Consider the following 18,576-nt stretch of genomic DNA (forward strand, 5'->3'; position numbering starts at 1 on the left):
GAGGAATTAGATATATTGAATCAAATCCTATTCTGTCTGTATTTATTTGTTCTGGCTCCCTTAACCCTGTGTTAAAAAAGAATTGTTCTTGTCCTGTTTATGACTGTTAGGAAAGTATGTCTCTACTCATTCTCTCTTTCTCTAGACTAAACATTTCCATTCCCCCTAATGCTTTCTTTTTGATCCTCTTTTCCAAATTATTTATCATTTCTGTGCTCTTTCCCCAAACGCTTTCCAGAGTCCCAAAAGCTGAGTCATATATTCAAGAAAATTCTCCCAATGAGGACTAGATGACAGAAAAGAGAAGCAACCAGAACTTGTCCTGTCTGTCTCTCAAGGCCCATGATTCATAAAATCCAGGGAGGAAGTGTCTTCCTTTAGTTTATACTGACCTGGAGTCAGGTGGGGACTGCTTTTATGTCTTAGTGTCCTGATTATAAAAAAAAAATCAGGTCAAGGAGTCTTGGCTCTTAGTTCTAAAAAGAAGCATTTGTTTAAGAATTAATTACTTCAGGAACTAATTTTCAATGATTACTATTATTTAACTTATGTATCACCTATTGGTTACTGTTTAACTGAAAATGTTCAAAGGAATAAAATGTAAATTAAACCCTGTTTTAGAAGTTGATTTAAGGGTCTGGGGAGATAGTTCTTGTTCTCACCCCATTTGTTAATAGCCGGGGTAAAGGCCACTTGCCTGACCACCGGAGCTCTAGTTTGTGATAACTCATAAGCAGAACAAGCATGGGTAAGATGTGCAGGCTGCATCCATGATCCCCATGCCATATGTTGGCATGTAAATTCCAAGTCACAGCTACACAACGTGTCAATGACAGGAATCTGTAGAGGTCAGTAGAAGAAACTTGAATGTCACGTATAGAATTGGAAAATGTCATACTTTCCAAACAGGCAGAAACTGTTCAGGGATCTTAACCTTCATCTGGGACACCTGGGATATCCAAGATGCCTCCCTACAAACACAGATCAGGTAACCATGGTTCACCCAGAGGCAAAAGCATGGTCTTATCTCTAAATAAAACAAATGGTAGACAGCCACTCAGAGAAGAAACTGGAGATTTAGGACAGCCTGGGATGTGACCACAGCAACAGTATACCTGGGGACAGGAAGGCCGCAAGACTGAGTCCTGAGGCTCCCTAACACTAACAGAGCCATGCTTTTGAAAGCTTGTCACCTGAAACTAACAAGAGATTGAGAGAGAAAATTAGCTTGGCGCCCCGAGGGCCTAGTGCCAACAAAAGCTAAAAGATGCACAACAGACCCTAAATCTAAAACAACTTTCAATTGCAAATACTTAAACACACCCCCTTCTTCTCACTAAATCCCCAGCTGTCCTGTGGATGTGCCTCCATCCCAGAAGAGATCACCAGGGCAGAGACACAAATACTAAGGGGAAGAGGAGATCTTCTGGTGAGATTTGGGCCCATTAGTCTGAGTTGGTTTAGCATATTTAAATATCATGCTGAAATCACTTTGGAATGTCTACACCCAGTCATTTTCCCCAGTTAGGAGCAAAGTAGGGGTGGGAATAAGAATCTACAACAGCCTAAACATCAGGACGAATAAGGTAGAACAAGAGTCAGAGGGTTCTACAAGAGTCTATTGAGTCAGAGAATAACTAAACGTTCCATTCCTTCTACATGATGGGTTAGATTCCAGGGCTGTGCCTCTCCACCATTCTTCTCTGTCCCTTTGGAATGCCACTTAAGCCAAGGGCAGAGTTGCAGCAGGTAGCGAAGTCTCTGAGCTAGGAACAAGGACCCCCTGAACTAAGCCTTAGCACTGACCCACGCCACTAGATGTGACTGTGCACTCAAACTCATCAGGAGTGAAACTAAAAACAATTTATATCCACAGTCATCACTCTCTTATTTTCACTGTTAGCCTTCGGAGTGCTAAAATCCCTGGGGCTCTGAACTCTGAGTCTGCCTTTCTTTTCTTGACTCCAGCTGAAACTAAGTCTTCTCATTTCCCAGATGTTTTTAACTGTATTTAAAACTATTGACTGAGGCCAGCGAGCTAACTTAGGTGGTAACAGTGCTTGCCACCAAGACTGAAGAATTGTGCGTGGTCCTCAGAACCCACATGGTGGAAGGAGAGGACTGATTCCTACAAGCTGTCCCCCGACCTCTATGTGCCATGCCATGTATAAGTTCCCTCTGCCTAAGAAACAAGTGGAAAAAAATCAAAACCACTGGGCACTCCTGTTTTTCTAGGTTCCCTCGTTCAGCCTCTGTGGAAGTATCCCCAAAAGGATGGGGGAGGTGGGTTAACTGTAATGAAGTATGGCATAGGTGCGCCTGGGCATGAACGTTGGCTTGCCAATGCTCTGTGGAACACTGCCTGCACTATGTCTTAGTTTTGTGCACCCATCACACTTGGGATAGTTGTGTAACCAGGAAGAATTGCAATGAGACCAGAGTATGAAATGACACGGATAAGCGAAATGGAAAGTCAACTATACTTGTTATTGGTAATTAGAGGCAAATAAGCCCCGATTTCACATCTATGCATCTCCCTGATTTATCTTTCTTCCTCACTCCCTTGACCATGGCCAAGCTTTCCTGCGGCACCATGCTGACCCCACTGACAGGGCTGCCTCCCCACAGGTCCCTATGCCATTGTCTATTTTCCTTACTCTGACAAACAAAGCATGGAACTTACATTTTAACAACATCCAAGGGCACATACAGCCCTTCTAAACACATGGATAGAAGTTAAAATAGCTTCATCATCCATCTCTAAAATTTAGACAACATGATTGAGGTTTGTTAGATGTCTCAGTAGGTAAAGGTGCTTGCTGTACAACCCTGACTACCTGACTTTATATAGAAGAAGAGAAACCACCTCACAAAATTATCCTCTGACCTACACCAAACCACACACACACACACACACACACACACACACACACACACACACACACACACTGTAGCATGTGCCAAACATATGTGCACAAACACCACATATATAGAATGATAATAAATAAGCTAATTAAAGCAACTGGAGGAATTGACTTTTAGGCCCAGTCTTCATTGTGATTTTTAATAGGAAACTCTTCAAGGACAACTGATGGCCTATTATTTGATTTTCATTTCACAAGGCATGGCTATTATTTTTTTAGAAAAGCAATGGATAGTACAGTGAAGAACTAGCCCTAAACTTACCCAGGAGGTATGACTGACTGACAATAAAGGCTTCAGTAAGTGGTGTAAAGTATTCCTTTCTTATTTAGGAGCATCTTCCAGTGCTCAGAGAGATTATGGTGGGAACCATCTTAAGCTGTCAAGGGTCCCAAGATGGGTGTAATGTTTCAGCAAAAACTTCCATTTAACACTTCATGGACACCCGGGTAATGTGAACTTGGTTTGTAGAGCCCAACACCTGGAATAATCCCATTTCCAAAGAGAAGATTGATGGGCAGGAGGGGGGGGCTGATGCATAATGGGCTAGCTGAAGCCCTGCTTGTGATCCCCTTATGTTGGCTCCTAGGTGGTAGGGTGTGATCGTAGAATGTTCACCAATGAGGAAGTTACATAACCACCTCCTTTGGGTTCTCATGTCTTCATCTTTAAGATGGGGGTAGATGGGCTCACAACCAAAATACAAGATGGGGATAGTTTTGTGATAAGGTGATACACAGCTGTACTTGGCATTCAGGAGACTGAAGCAGAAAGAATGAAAGCTAAGGCTAGCTTCCACAGCATGATGAGTTTGAGGCCAGCCTGGACTGCACAGTGAGAATCTGCCTCAAAAAAAAAAAAAAAGAAATGAAGCTGATAGGACAGATTGTAGGAAAGGACCTACTGTGAGAATACTCAAAAGACGGCAGTTATTGCCATGGGTAGTTCTGGGATAGCCCACCCCGGGGGAAATAATAACAAGAACATTTCACAACACAGCACAGACACTGGCTTTTGGAATCATTGTTCACTCCCCAGAAACTGAGAGGCACACTAGATCTGCAGGGTTGAGGCTTTTAAGTTGCTTGCACAACCCAAGGTTGGCACAGGAACTACCATGATCTGAGCCCTACTGGTGCGAACCTTAGACTGGCCAGAGAAAAGCGGGGAAGGGGGAAGTGTTCTATATGGAACTGTGTTATCATAGATATTACTGAAAGCAATTACAGTGTAAATCTGGGACCAGAGCAGCACAGAGTGCACGAGGAGAGAGAATGGCTACTCCAGAATTCTCTGAGGGATATCAGTTCCTTTGTAGCCCTCACCAAGGAATCCTGCCTGGAATTCCAACTGCTGATTAGGCCTCCAAGGGAGAAACCCTCTCTCCAGATGGTGATGATTATACCACATCGAGTATCACGGGCAAGGGACCAGAGATGCTGGCATGGGTATCACTCTTTCCTCCGTTCAATTCCTTTTGCTGGTGTATCGAACCATAAAGAGGAGGGATGGTCCTTTCTAGAACTGCACATGCAACAAGCAAGTTTCCTACTTTTAAAAGCAGCTACTTTCATTCTTTGAGTCTGATATCACGTCTTTAGTACTTGGTCAGCATTCACGTGTGGTCCAGCTAACTTTCCCCAGCAACTCCTCCTAATTGCAACCAGAGAACAGACTCTTCTAGTAAATGCCGCCATGTTCAGCCTTTCCTCTCCCCCTGCTTGCCAGAACTTGTGGTGTCCTAAGCAGCAAGGGAGAAGTACCAACTGTTCACTCCTCTGCCGCAGTTAGTCCTCTCACGCCATCAGACTCTGAGAGGGTCACATGGGTAGGCTTAATGAGGTGACAGAGGCATGTCCCGATTTATCAGGTCACGGTGAAACAGAGTCTGCTTGAAGGGCTTAAAATGGAGAGGGAAAGAAGTGAGAAGCAGGGTCAGGCAAGGAAAAGACAGCAATCCCTTCCTTAGTAAACTGCCTGCTTCCAGGTGGTCAGTTTTCGAATCACTTCATGAACCCCCTCCATTAGGATGAAAATGGGAATGATTTTTGCAAGGCCCTTGCAAAATCACAAGGAACAGGCATGGCTTGTGTCACTGAATGGAAGTCTGAGTGGAAAAGAACAAGTTGCCCTGTCTCTGAGGACACTCCAATGCTGGCAGTGCAGAGAAGGACATGAGACATACTGAATGGTTGCAAAAAGTTTCACAGGTTTTGTGTGTGTGTGTGTGTGTGTGTGTGTGTGTGTGTGTACGCGCGTGAGTATGCATTATGTGTGCATACGCACATACCTGTGCATGCATATATCAAGACCAAAGGTTGGCATCAGTTGTCTTCCTGTGTTGCTCTCCACCTTATTCTATGAGACAGAGTTCCTCAGTGATTTACTTAGATCTTGCAAACTGCCTAGGCAAGCTGACTATCAAGCCCCGAGAATTCTCCTGTCCTGCTGGCGAGCACTGCTTGCCAACAGTGTATGTCATGCCCACATTTCCAGCTTTTATATCACTGCTAGAGAACCAAACTCAGGTCCCCATGCTTTGTCAGTAAGCACTTACTGAGTCATCTCGGCACCTCCAGAAAGGTACAGACTCTTGGATATTGCTTCTGCTCTGTCTACTCTCGCCTACCTCAGTGGGCTGCCTCCATGGGCTACCAAGCTGGATAACTCTTCCAGTGACTCCAGTCCTTTCAAGCATGACCCATTTGGAAGTTCAAATATAGGCTTAATCCCCGTTATATTAACTTACTGAAAAATAGGGTAATCACTGAGTCTTTTACCTGTGAAAGCCAGGTACCTTAGCTCCTGTGTGCCCATTAGAACGTGTATAACCAGGAGAAGGGAGAAACTCGAATGTTGGCTCACTATGGGTGGGGTATTAGGTGCCTAAGGAGTGAGTGAAAGTATTCCCAGGCAAACATGCAGACTCAGGCCATAGGGCACAGTCTTTCTTCATTCTTTTCTAAGGGTCTAGCTGATTAGCATCTCCCAGACTTGAGAACTAACCTTGAACATGAGTCCATAGAAGCCATCTAGGGATAGTGGTACAGGGATGCCTCTCTACCTCAGTGTTCGTGTACTGACAAGCTGCAGGGAGCAGGGGACAGAAGATCAGTCACATGTGTCAAGTGCTATGGCACATCTGAGCGACCTGAGAATCCCAATGCCTTTGTCAGTGCTTTGGAGACCTAGTCAACAAGTCCCGAAGTTGTATGAGGGCTTATCACCCCTTCCACTTTATACCCACAAGTCAGTTCGTGGAGCAGGATGTTGCAGGAGCATAGTGTGACACTCATAGCCATTTTGAGATGTAGTTGGGAGGGCTTAGAGATATTCTGAGGCTCCCACAGTCCAAAATTTGTGGCGATGTCTCAGCAGACAGCTTTTGGTATTACCAATGTGTCACAGAAAAGGATGCTATATACACTATGTATTCAAATCATGAGTGTGGATGGATGAGGGGATGCCATGTTAAATTTGGAAATCAATACTGTCACTCAAACACACATTAGGGAGGTTCACCTTAACTCTGTGTTTGCATTTGGTTTTTGCTAATGCCGCCTAAGACAGGTAGACTTTGGGATGATCAACACTTCATCTATATGACTAATAGTTCATGAGCGAGACAGTAGGTGGTCTAAGGCAGGGGCTGAGTCCAAAGCTGTAGGGCTTCTGAAAGGGGGGAGGAAGGAAGGAAGGAGATGAAAACCAGTACCAGAGCTCAATCTGCCCTCAAACTCTGTCTCCCTTTGATTTACACCCTGCCGGGTTGTAAAGTCCCAACCTTGTCTCCTGAAACACTAATCAGAGATGCTGACTACAAAACCATCTTTATTCGCAAGATCACTGGCTTGTTGGAGCTCGACTCTCCTTGATCCAACTCAGAGCCACCGCAGCACTCATCCAGAGTCCCACAGAAGCTGTCATTGTAACTACAGGTTGCCAACCCTCTCGGGTTACCCTGCGCAATTACAGCTAAAATCTGCTTTACATCTGTCAGGAAAACAGGAGAGTTACAGCGTGTTTGGTTCCTGCAATTAATTCATTGTAAGCAAATTGGGCCCCAGATTTCCTGAAGTCAGAATAGCAGCCCATTTTCACAGTCACTGGACCATTAAATCCCTGTGTATACAAAACAAAGAACTAGAAAAAAATGTAGATTAAGAGCCAGGTAAGTGGGGACACAAATGTTACCCTTTCAGTAACAGTATTAACATGATATATAATACACAAATATAATACAGACTGATGCAGGGTAATATATTATTAATAGTATAATGCTATTAATATATAATGGCACAAATGTGTTTGTCGTAGACATGCATTAGTTGAAGCGTTGTCTGGGAATTACAGGTTTGTAGATCCCTTCTCCTTTTCCAGGAAATGAATGCTACCTGCTCTGCTGCACTCAAAATGGGGGGAAGGTAGGGTTTCTCTGTCTTCTGTCTGTAAACCCATAATAAGGCTCCTGGTGTTTTAGAATGCCTCTGGGAACGTTTTCTCCACATGATCTTTGTGTGTGTGCTAGCATCTTGAATTTGATTTTTTTTTCTGTTGTCAAGTTCACCTTTTCAAATAGGGCAAAGATAAATTAGGAGCTGGCTCCCTCTAGTGTTTGGTTCTGAAAACTTTACTTTCATGGTCCATGGATGGGTGTCTGTCTGTGGCTGCACAGTTTGCCCTCTGGTGGTGACCACAAACATAGCAAAGATGCTAATTAAATATTTGTTTACCAAGTTTCAAGTAGTAATTTAGCACACCAACTTTTAGATAGTGAAGTAACAAACTACTAACTATCCCCCACAAAAATCCAAGCAGTTATTATACTTGCTAACCATGGTGCCAATGACACCCTTGCTATGCGTTTATTGTTGTGGAACAATCACTCCCAAACACAGGAGTTGAACTGGCAGTAATCACCTACTCTCTGACATGGCATCTTGGGTCCAGTGCACTGGTTCTATCTAGAGATTTGGTTTTCATATAGTGTAGGCAGCTGGCTCCTGGGGTCATGTTTAGCCTTATATGCTTGTATGCTGGTGGTTGCCTTGTTGGCTCATGGCATCCAAGGAAGTGTACCAAGAAAGAAAGAAAGCCAAGAAGAGTCAGAGCTGCCTTTTATGACCCACCTCAGAAGAGTTGGCTCTGAGCTTAAGAGTGCTGGCTGCTTGTGGTAGAATATTATTTTAAGTTGTCTTACTTTTGTTTATGCTGCATATGTTTAACTCTGTGAAGCTGTGATTCTTTGCCTGTCTAGAACACCTGAATGAAGAGCTGAATGGCCAATCATGAGGCAGGAGCAAGGAGAGGCGGGGCTGGCAAGCAGAGAGGATAAACAGAAGGAGAAGCCAGAAAGAGAGGAGGAATGAGAGAACAATGAGAGGAGGATGTCAGGAGCCAGCCATGGAGTAAGAAGGAAGGTAAGGTATGAAAAAGGAAGATAAAAGCCCAGAGGGTAAAAAGGTTCTGGGCTAGAAACAAGCCAAGCTAAGGGTGAACATTCAGAACAAAGAATAAGCCTCCATGTGTGTGATTCATTTGGAAATTTGGTGGCCAGCCCCCTGAAAAGTTCAAAACAGCATCTCACAAGGCTGCTATTCCAGAGGCCCTGGGTTCAATTCTAAGCAACCACATAGTGGCTTGTAACCATCTGTAATGAGATGTGGTGCCCTCTTCTGGTGGGCAGTCATACATGCAGGCAGAACACTGTATACATAATAAATAAATCTTTTAACAAGCAAACAAATAAAAAAAGAAGTTACCAGTGTCACTTCCACTGTGTGCTAGTGATAGAAGCAGTTACTCCCATGTTGCAGGATTCCCGCCTGGGTCCCGTAGCCGCTTTAGCCCCCAAAATAACACACAGAAACTCTTAGTTACAGTGCTGTTGGCCAATGTCCAGGGCTTCTCATTGGCTAGTTCTGTCTTAAGTATTAACTCATGACTTCTAGTAAGATAAGAACTTATCTTTCTGAGGATGGCATCCTGACTGGTCCTCTCTTCCCCAGGATCACATGGCAACTCCCTACTCTTGACTATATTTCCCAGAATCCTCCTTTTCTCCTAGTCCCACCTATCTTGCTTCCCTTTTGGCCAACAGTGTTTTATTTATCAACAAATACACAGAAGGACTTCCCCATCATTCCTAGGCTCACAGACAGGGACCATAATTCATCCTGCAGCCTAGAAATGTCTTGTCAGACAGGAAGAAGAGATGTGGTATGACACATGAATTTGAGTGGCTATCCTCATAAAAATGTGATCAACTACAGTGATTTTATTTCATTCTTTTCAAATTCTGAGGCCACTATTATCATCTCAATTTTGAATTTCAATGAATAGGGGTCAAAAATATTAAAAACCTTCTTCATATGGCCTTGTAATATCAAAATAGGTTGGGCCCACTAAATTTGGATTTCTATGGGGGCTATTTGAGGAGGAAGGTAAATCTGTCCCCAGATAAGATTGCAAAGTTAATGTTTATTAGTGTGACAAAGACTGATAAACTTTACTTCTATCCAGTAAAAACAAAAACCCACAGAGCACTGGCTACTTTCAATCTAGTTTGCAGTTTGTTCTAGTATTCATAAAATATCATTGATTTTCTTTTCTTAATTTTTAATTTTAATTCTTTGAGGGAGAGAGAGAGCATGAATGTGGAGAACAGAGGACAGAAATTGATTCTCTTCTTCCACTATGTGGGTCCTGGGGGTCAAACTCAGGTTGGGAAGAGAACTCAGGTCATCAGTCTCATTAACAAGCATCTTATTTGCCCTGTTGGTTCTGTTTTTAATGAACTGAGAAAATCGTTCTGCACTGGGTGGAATGGTGTGCAAATACACACACACACACACACACACACACACACACACACGCTTCTTGGCAGAGTAAGAATTGTTTCTGTGGGGTGAATATGGCAGCTTTTCAGGGATCCCTTCAAGAAATAACTAGAACATGAGTTATGAGGGTGAGTTAGATGACAGCCGTGAGGGGCCCAAACATTGCAAACATGGTGTCAGCAGGTCTTGTCCTCTCCCCTTCCCTTCCCTTGCTAAACCATTAGATTACATTTCTAAAGCTAGCTAACCACCGAGGCCCATTCCCATATTTGACCACTTCCTTATGCCTCACTCTGTCCTGAGCCAGATTACCAAGGTCCAGCTCTCAAAACACCAAGGTCTGGAAATCAAAATTCATCATTTGATTACACCGGCTTACATGTCCAATCAGGACTTACCAACTCATCCAGCACAGACTTCCCTTTTTCTCCTTAAAACCCACTCCAGCAGAAACACCTGCTGCTGTCTTTGCCCGATCAGAGGCAGCCTCCACCCCCACCCCACTTGTCCCTCCAGGGTAAATACATCTCCTTTGTGTTGAGAATTTGGTGTCTGGGTGAGTTCTGTGCTGACTCTGAGGTCCCTTCCTAGTGAATGAGAACAGGAGTGAGGAGAATCAGGCTTGGCCACGGGCAGTCTTTGGTTTGCTGTGTCTTGTGGGGCTGGTTCTGACTTGCAGGTGAGCACTGCAGTTGCCTCTCATTGATCTCCCCACCCCCACCCTGCCCAAAGGGTAACTCACCTGCCTCATGGCCAGCCCCTCCCACAGAGCCTGTTTGTACTTTGGACACACGAAAAGGTGGCAGCCAGCACGCCATGTCATCTTTGTGTGAGCTGGGCAGCCTTCTTTGAAGTGCTAGGAGTTGCTCTTGGAATGCAGAGACGTCTGCCAGGCCCTGTACTGCCTTCTTTGAGATTGTGCATTCAGTATGCAATGATCAGCTTGTGCTCAGAGGAACTATCCCAACACCAGTGCTACCATTGTGTCCCTGGAGAACTGTGCTGGACACGGGTCCCTTGACTTTACGGCTTTTACCAAGGCCTCCTGCATTCTGTCCACCTCATGTTTCACCTGACCTGTGAAAACGAGGCTATTGATGTGAGGGGGCGGTCTGTGGGTATAGATGGTTTGGATCACTTCACTGCTGTGGCTGAGTTAGCACAGTCCACAGATGGGCACCATAGTCTGTTTCACCTGAAGGTAGTGTTCTCAATCTCTTCTGATCACCACAGAAAAGGTCACACCTACTAGTGACCACAGATCATGCACCCATGGCCTTGTGAGTGTGCTATAACTGCGATCTCACCCCCGGCACAACAGCTACACTGAAGAATACTACCAGGCTGATCTTGGAGTCATCTATGATTCTCCAGGATCCAGGTTTGCAGGAGAGACTGACCATTAAAGGCGCTGTAACGAGGACCACTGATGTCTCTTTTGTGTTTATTATCTTGATAGGAGGACGGTTCCCATTTGACCATTCCCACTATGACAGCACTGACCTCATAGACCGAGGACACAGGTAGGGTTCATTCCATTAGCCAGTGCTATGTAGATGGAAATGAGGAAAGGCCTATTTTCCTGGGGGTGAGGGTGGGGTCTACTTCTGTTCCCTCCAGATAGAGAGAACAATGGCAAGGGCCGTCTATAGCCAGGTGAACCAATGAGCTCATTTTACTCCATCATTGACTTGGCAAAGTTGGCAGAGATATGGCCTCAATATCAAGATGGTAGAGTATTGCAAGGGCCAGCAGCTGGAGCAGTAGTCAATTATGCTCAACGAAGCAGTATCACCAAGTGGCACATTTTGGGGATGCCATGTGGGTAAAATATGACATGCATAATTTGTTTCAGAACAACCCTGTGGAAACAATGTGCAACCCAGTAAAACAGTGATTTTTCTCTGTACCTTCTAGGAACAGTTATTTAAATAAAAGTAAAAAGAGCTAATGTTTACTAAGCAGTTAGTCTACCCTAGGTAGTCATGTTGCTTCATTTTGAAGTCATTATTTGTCCCATTTCACAGATGAGCAAACAAAATGTGAGGTAACTAAGGAAATTGCTCAGGTTCTCCAAGCGAAAGTGATATGAATGGAACCAATCCCATATACTTAGGAATTATTTCACTATTACATCAATACCATTTAGTTTCTGACACAGATATGTTATGCTTATTTTATTGCTAACTAACTAGTCATTTGCTAATGTTAAAAATAACACTAGTTTTAAAACTCTACTTTCTGGTTTCTCACTGGTAGTGAATAGAATACAATTGCCCCAGTAGTATCTCGAGATATTGCTAAACCAAAATGAGAATTATTTTGAATAGATTCTGTGGTATTTTCTATGTAGACAATTATTGCTTGCAAGTAGAAGTTTTCTTTCTTCTCAGTGTGTATGCCACTTAACTTTTTCAACTTGACTTACTATATTATCCTAGCTAAAAACTCTGACATAATGCTAATTATGTTTTTAACCTATTAGGTGTGGTTAGAGGTTTGTCATCTTTGTTTTTCTAAAAAAAAAAAAAAACAAGCTTTGGGCACACTGATTTTATTTACTGTTTTTTCTGTTTTATTTATTTTGGTTTCTATATTTATTATTTCTTTTCTTTTACTTGGCTATGGATAAACTTAAAGGTGAAAATCGAGGTCACTGAAATGAGGAAGTTCTTTCTCTCAAGCTGTTTGAGGCTAGAAATTTCCTTCAACACTCTACATTAACCATATGCCACAACCACTGATGGTCACTTCAACTAATGAATTTAATGCTGTTTTTTTCAAATTTTAATTCAATTTAAAATACTTTCCACTTTTTATTTTGATCACTTAAAATATTGCTTATTTTTTAAACTATGATTCAATTTTCAAATCATTGAGGATTTTTCCAAATACCTTTCGACTATTGGTTTCTATTTTAATCCTGTTGTAACCAGAGAATATGCATTATGTGACTGTACTCTATTTAAATTTGCTGAGATCCATTTAGTGAGCATACAGTCATTTCATGTCCTACTATCATTGGATAGGTACTTTGTAAATGTTTATGAGGTAAAGCTGTTGTTTAATAATATACATGAAGCAGAGGCAAACACACAATTAATCACTGAACTGAACCCAAGGAACCCAGTGACAGAGAGAGAGGAGTGATGAGCAAATTGGCAAAGAATGGGCTGGCAAAACCAGCAGAGACAGCTGATCTGAACAGGGGAGAGCTCTTGGACCCCAGACCGACAGTGGGGAGGCCAGCATGGGACTGATCTGGACCCCCCAAATGTGAGTGCCAGCGAGAAGGCCTGGGCAACCTATGGGGCCCTGAGCTGTGGATCAGTGTCTATCCCTGGAATACAAACAGTCTTCGTGTGCCTATAGCACAAAGAGGGATGCTCTCTCAGCCTGGACTCTTAGGGGAGTGCCTGGACCCTACCCAGAGTGAAATGACAGACTCTAGATATCCCCTATGTGGAAGGATTTGGCAATAGGGTGGGAGGGTGGGGGGTAAGGGGAGTGCGGGAGGAGGGGAGGGAGAGGGAACTGGGATTGACATGTAAAACAAGCTATTTAAAATTAAAATAAAAAATGATAATAAAAAATAATAATATACATGTCTTCTATATTCTAATTTTCTGCCAGCTTCTTTGATTGTGGAAAGAGGTTCTGAGGTAGCTAATCTTGATTGTTAACTTGACACATTTGAGAAGAGGAAGCTTCTATTGAAGAATGGCTTCCCTGAGACTGGCCTGTGGACATATCTGTGCGCATTTTCTTGATTGCTGTTTGATGGGGGAAGGGCCCACTCCACTGTGGGAAGTACCATCTATAGGCAGGTCTGCCTGGGTTCTATAAGTAGGGTGAGCCTGGGAGCAAGCCAGGAAGAAGCATTCCTCCATGGTCTCTGCTTCAGATCCTGCTCCCAGGTCCCTGCTAGAGCCACTCCTTCTGCTTCCCTTGATGATGGACTGTAACTGTGAGCTGTGATACACTCTTCCCTCCTCTAGTTGTTTTTGGTCATGGTACTTCTCACAACAACAGACACCAAACTAGAATAGAAATGTTCAAGTCCAACTATAATTGCTACTTTTTTTCTTTTTTCAATTCTAATAGTTTTTGTTTCATGCACGTTGAATCTCTGTTCCGTACACATGGCTTTTTAATTTACTCCTTTATCATTACATATTGTCCTCCTCTATCCCTTTTGTCATTTTGCCTTTATTCTTATGGAAGATTTACTTTTGTTTACACAGATAGTATGTAGTCAGACCTTATTATTATTATTTTATTTCAGGAACACACAATCTCCAACCAGCACAGATTCTATAGTCATGTTTCTACATATAAGGAAATTTCCTGTAGAGGTTATTACATTTGAAATAAAACACGCAAAACTTGCTTTGGAAAAACCACCATGCTCATGCTGTCTACCCAACCCAGTACTTTTTGGTTTTTCCTCCCAAGATGTCAATTTGATCATCTCTTTGTTTTGATGCAGCAAGTTAATATAAGTATTGATATGGCTGGATTTAAATTTTATATCTGGATTTTGAAGATAAATCTGACAATACTTGAAATTGAATGCAGTGTGTTATTATAATTATTGGTATGGCTGCATTTACATTTTATGGATGTATTGGTAAACTAAATCTGATGGTCTCTTCACCTTAATGTGGTAATTTAATGTAATTATTGGTGTGACTGCTAATGGGTTCTTGAGTTATTTGTTCAGTCTTTATGATCCCATTTTCTCTCTAACGGTGTTCATTTCTTGTATCTCTACTTTAAATTTTTATTGCGTACCCTAGTTTATTCATATATAATTATTCACAATTTGCCTTCAAACTACTTCATATGTGTTTATAGAATCTCACAACTTGCTACATACTCCCAAATCAACTTCCCATTCTTTATACTACCATTTCATAATTCTAATAGTAATATTCTACAACATACATCAATTTTGATCATATGATGACCTTTTTGAACATCTAGAAATGTAAGTTTCTTTTCCAGTTTATCTACTTTATTTTTTTTTACAATTTGAAATTTTCATTTCTTTATGTACTACTAAGCTCCTGGTGGTATAATTCTTTTGTTCAAGTGCTTATTCAACTTTTGTTTCAGTGAAGGTCCATTTATTAACTCTTCCATTTTCTTTTGTTCACAGTTCTTTGGCTTCATTTTTACAAGATTCAGAATTATTGATGGAGAGTTCTTTCTTTGAGTATTGTGCATGTACATGTGTGTGTGTGTGTGTGAGAGAGAGAGAGAGAGACAGACAGACAGACAGAGAGATAGACAGAGACACAGAGAGAGACAGAGAGAAAAAGAGAGAGAGTACTGTCTCAGACACTCATGCATGTGTAAATGTTTATGCAAATTCACTCAGATGTGCATAAATGTGTGGAAGCCGGAGGTTAATTTCTAGAATCTTCCTATGTTATTATCTACCTTATTTATTAAGGCAGTTTTGTTTTCACTGAGCCCATAGTTTGCTACCTTGTCTATAATGACTGATCAGCAAGCCCCCTGGAATCCACTTGTGTCTGTACTCAGTGCTGAGTTCCAGGTGTGTGTGTGTGTGTGTGTGTGTGTGTGTGTGTGTGTGTCTTATAGCTTGTAGGTGGATGTTCAGTTCTGAACTGAGCTCCTCATGCTTGTACATCACTCTACATGAGGGATCAGGAAGATTGAGTTGAGGGAAGAGTAGAGGAGAACAAAAAAACAGATGCCTTAATAGAGGGAACCATTGCAGATTTAAAGAGAAATCTGGCACTAGGGAAATGTCCTGGGATCCACGAGGATGACCCCAACTAGGAATCTAAGCAATAGCGGAGAGGTTACCTTAAATGCCCTTCCCCTAGAATGAGATTAATGACTACCTTAAGTGCCATCCTAGAGCCTTCACCCAGTAGCTGATGGAAGCAGAAGCAGAAATTCACAGACAATCACTGAGCCAAACTCCAATATTTCTTGAATATAGTCTTTCATTATTTTTGTTATCTCTTTGAATAACATGTCTTCCTGTTCTGGTTGTATGGCATCCAGCTTTTCATATTCTCATGCTGTAACTCAAATATGCTAGCACTGGTATTCTTATAAGGGACCAATTTTCTTGAAATCCCAGGCTTCTTGAATATGCTGAAACCTTACTTCTCGAAGGGGTTAAAGTGTTACCTGGACTTTTGCTATACCTTGGAAACTACAGTTTTGGTTGTCTAGAGAATTTTAAAAATTAGAGTATGCTCCACTGTCAAAAACAGGAGTTTACAATAATATTTTAAATGTTATAATCAAATACTGCAAGGTATATTGTCACTTCACACATTTCTATATGCATCTCTTTCTCAACAGGGAGAAACCTCACTTTTTCTCATCATCGTGTGTATGTGTGTGTGTGTGTGTGTGTGTGTATGTGTTAACATACATATCAAGGATTCATAAAAAGAAGTTTTGAGTTTCGGGACTACATGGTTGGGAAAACAAAATCACTGGTTCTAGCTCAATTTTTCTTGATACCTTCTAAGGCAAAAATTACACGCCTTCAGTTGCCTGAATCATAAGTGTTCAATCTAATGATCTTTAAATTTGTGTCTGCTTTTAATATCACACTAAATTTAACCTCTCCTCTGAAGACAGCCTAGGCTAATCTTCACTTGCGCCTTTGACATCCAGTTATTAGACAATGATTACAATCATTTCTCTGTAGAGTATGTTTACTAAAATCTGATTCATTAGCGAAAGGGACTGAGTTAAGCAATATTTAAAATAGTGGTTATCAACCTTCCTAATGCTGCTTTAATACGGGTCATATTGTAGTGACCCCAACCATAAAATTATTTCGTTGTTACTTCTACTGTTAAGAATAATAATGCAAATTATGTAATGTAAATCTGATATACAGAATATATATCTGTTGAGCACCCCTGATCTAGAATGTAACCAGGTTTTATCAGTAAATGTATGTGTGGTCATTAAAATTCCATCAGAACACATAGCTCATAGCTTTAAATAAGGGAGTGTGTCAGTTTTCAAGATCTGCTCATTACATCTGCCAGCTAAGGGAGTTATGACATGAATTGTCAAGACATGAAAGGAAACAGAAGACTGAAATTGGAATGCTAATAAATCATTATGTTCTTTGACTGTTTTCAGAGACATGGGTTTCTTTTTATCACCGATCAACTAGTCTTTGGAATAGGTGGGTGGAGGACAGTCTGAGTTACTAAGTCATTTCCACTGTATATTAAGACCTTCAGTTTTAACAAGCTATTTAAAAGCAAATACAGGTTGCCTGTCCAAAGTTATTAGGGAAAAATGTTTCTAAAGTTCATGGTTGATATTCTGACAGCTGAGATTTATTATTTTCAGATGTCTAAGTGTAGCAGGTAATCAAGTCTGTTGACAGACATATTACTTTGAAACCACTGGCTCCCTTGGAGTGGAAGAGGGAGGGGCCTCATGTACTGACATTTGACTTTGCAGTGGCTTTGAAGTCATGTCTAGAGCTGTTTGACTTGCCTTTAAGTAACAACAATAATGACATGGGACACGTATATTCTTGTAACTATAATTCACTCAGTGTATGCTGGCAATTGCTATACTGTACAGTACATCGCTAAACTCTAAGTCAAAGAGGGTTTACCCACTTTTGTGTAACCATTGCTTATGATATGGGAATATGTTCAGAAGCAAGTGGAAAATAGATAATTAATTAATTAATTAACATTACAAAGGTAAGGTAGAGCCAGATTTTTCATTTAATACAAATACCAGGCAACTACTGCATCCAATTAGTGGGAAAATTAATAAAATACTAACTTCTTGATAAATAAAATGTTATTGTAAATAAGCTCCCAGTAATTGAGAAGTAGCTTCCAGCAGGTCAACCTGCTGCCAGATGACAACAAAAAATTCAACACAAGATATAAAATGCAAGAATCTGAAGGCCCTGAGAGGTTTGAAAGGAGCTGGAAATGCATTTACACTTGAAAGAAGGAAATGGTGCAATGCAATTCCTGTTAGACACAAATATTTGTCTGCGGGTGGGCCTTAGTCACAGTGGGTAAGATTCTAAAAGAAATCCAGCTTACTGGCTCAGCTATGGAACAGAATTTGGGAGACCATGGTAACTGGAGAAGGGAAAAAAAAGCAACATTGGACAGAAAGAAGCCATGACCATGACATGGGCAAGGTATTCTGTAGATAAACTTGGCCCAAACTGGGTTCATTCTATCACTATCTGTGCACAGAGAAGACACCAGACAGGCCAGCTAAGCCGAAAGGAACTAAACAGAGCTTTCAGCTGCTCCGTTACAGGAAAAACAAAGCTGGTGATCCAACTGAAGTCAAATTAATTGCTTGCTTGAAATCAAAAAACAGGGCTAGGGATGTAGCTCAGTTCATTGCGTGATGGTCTACATGCATGAAGCCCTAGGTTGACACCCAGCACTGTGTAAGAGGGCACAGTTCCAAAACTTTGGAGGTAGAGGCAGAAAGACTGCAAGTTCAGGATTCTCCTCTGCTGCATATTGAGCTTGAGCTCAACCTGTGATACACAAGACTGCTACAAAAGTAAAAGCAACAAACAACCAACAGAGGGACTGCAGAGAATCCAATCCTTAAAATAATGGGGATTCCCACTATGATATAAATGATCCAACATTTCTAGACTTACTGAGAAACAGGAAGATGTCACTAAGCATAATTTATTTTAAAAGGTAAATGTAAAAGTTCACTGTGGTAGTTTGAATATAATTGGCCCCCAAAAGCTCATAGGGAATGACACTATTAGGAGACAGATGTTGGCCTCAGAGACTGG

The sequence above is a fragment of the Mesocricetus auratus genome, unplaced genomic scaffold (genome assembly GCF_017639785.1).
Source record: "Mesocricetus auratus isolate SY011 unplaced genomic scaffold, BCM_Maur_2.0 Super-Scaffold_100013, whole genome shotgun sequence".
NCBI lineage: Eukaryota > Metazoa > Chordata > Mammalia > Rodentia > Cricetidae > Mesocricetus > Mesocricetus auratus.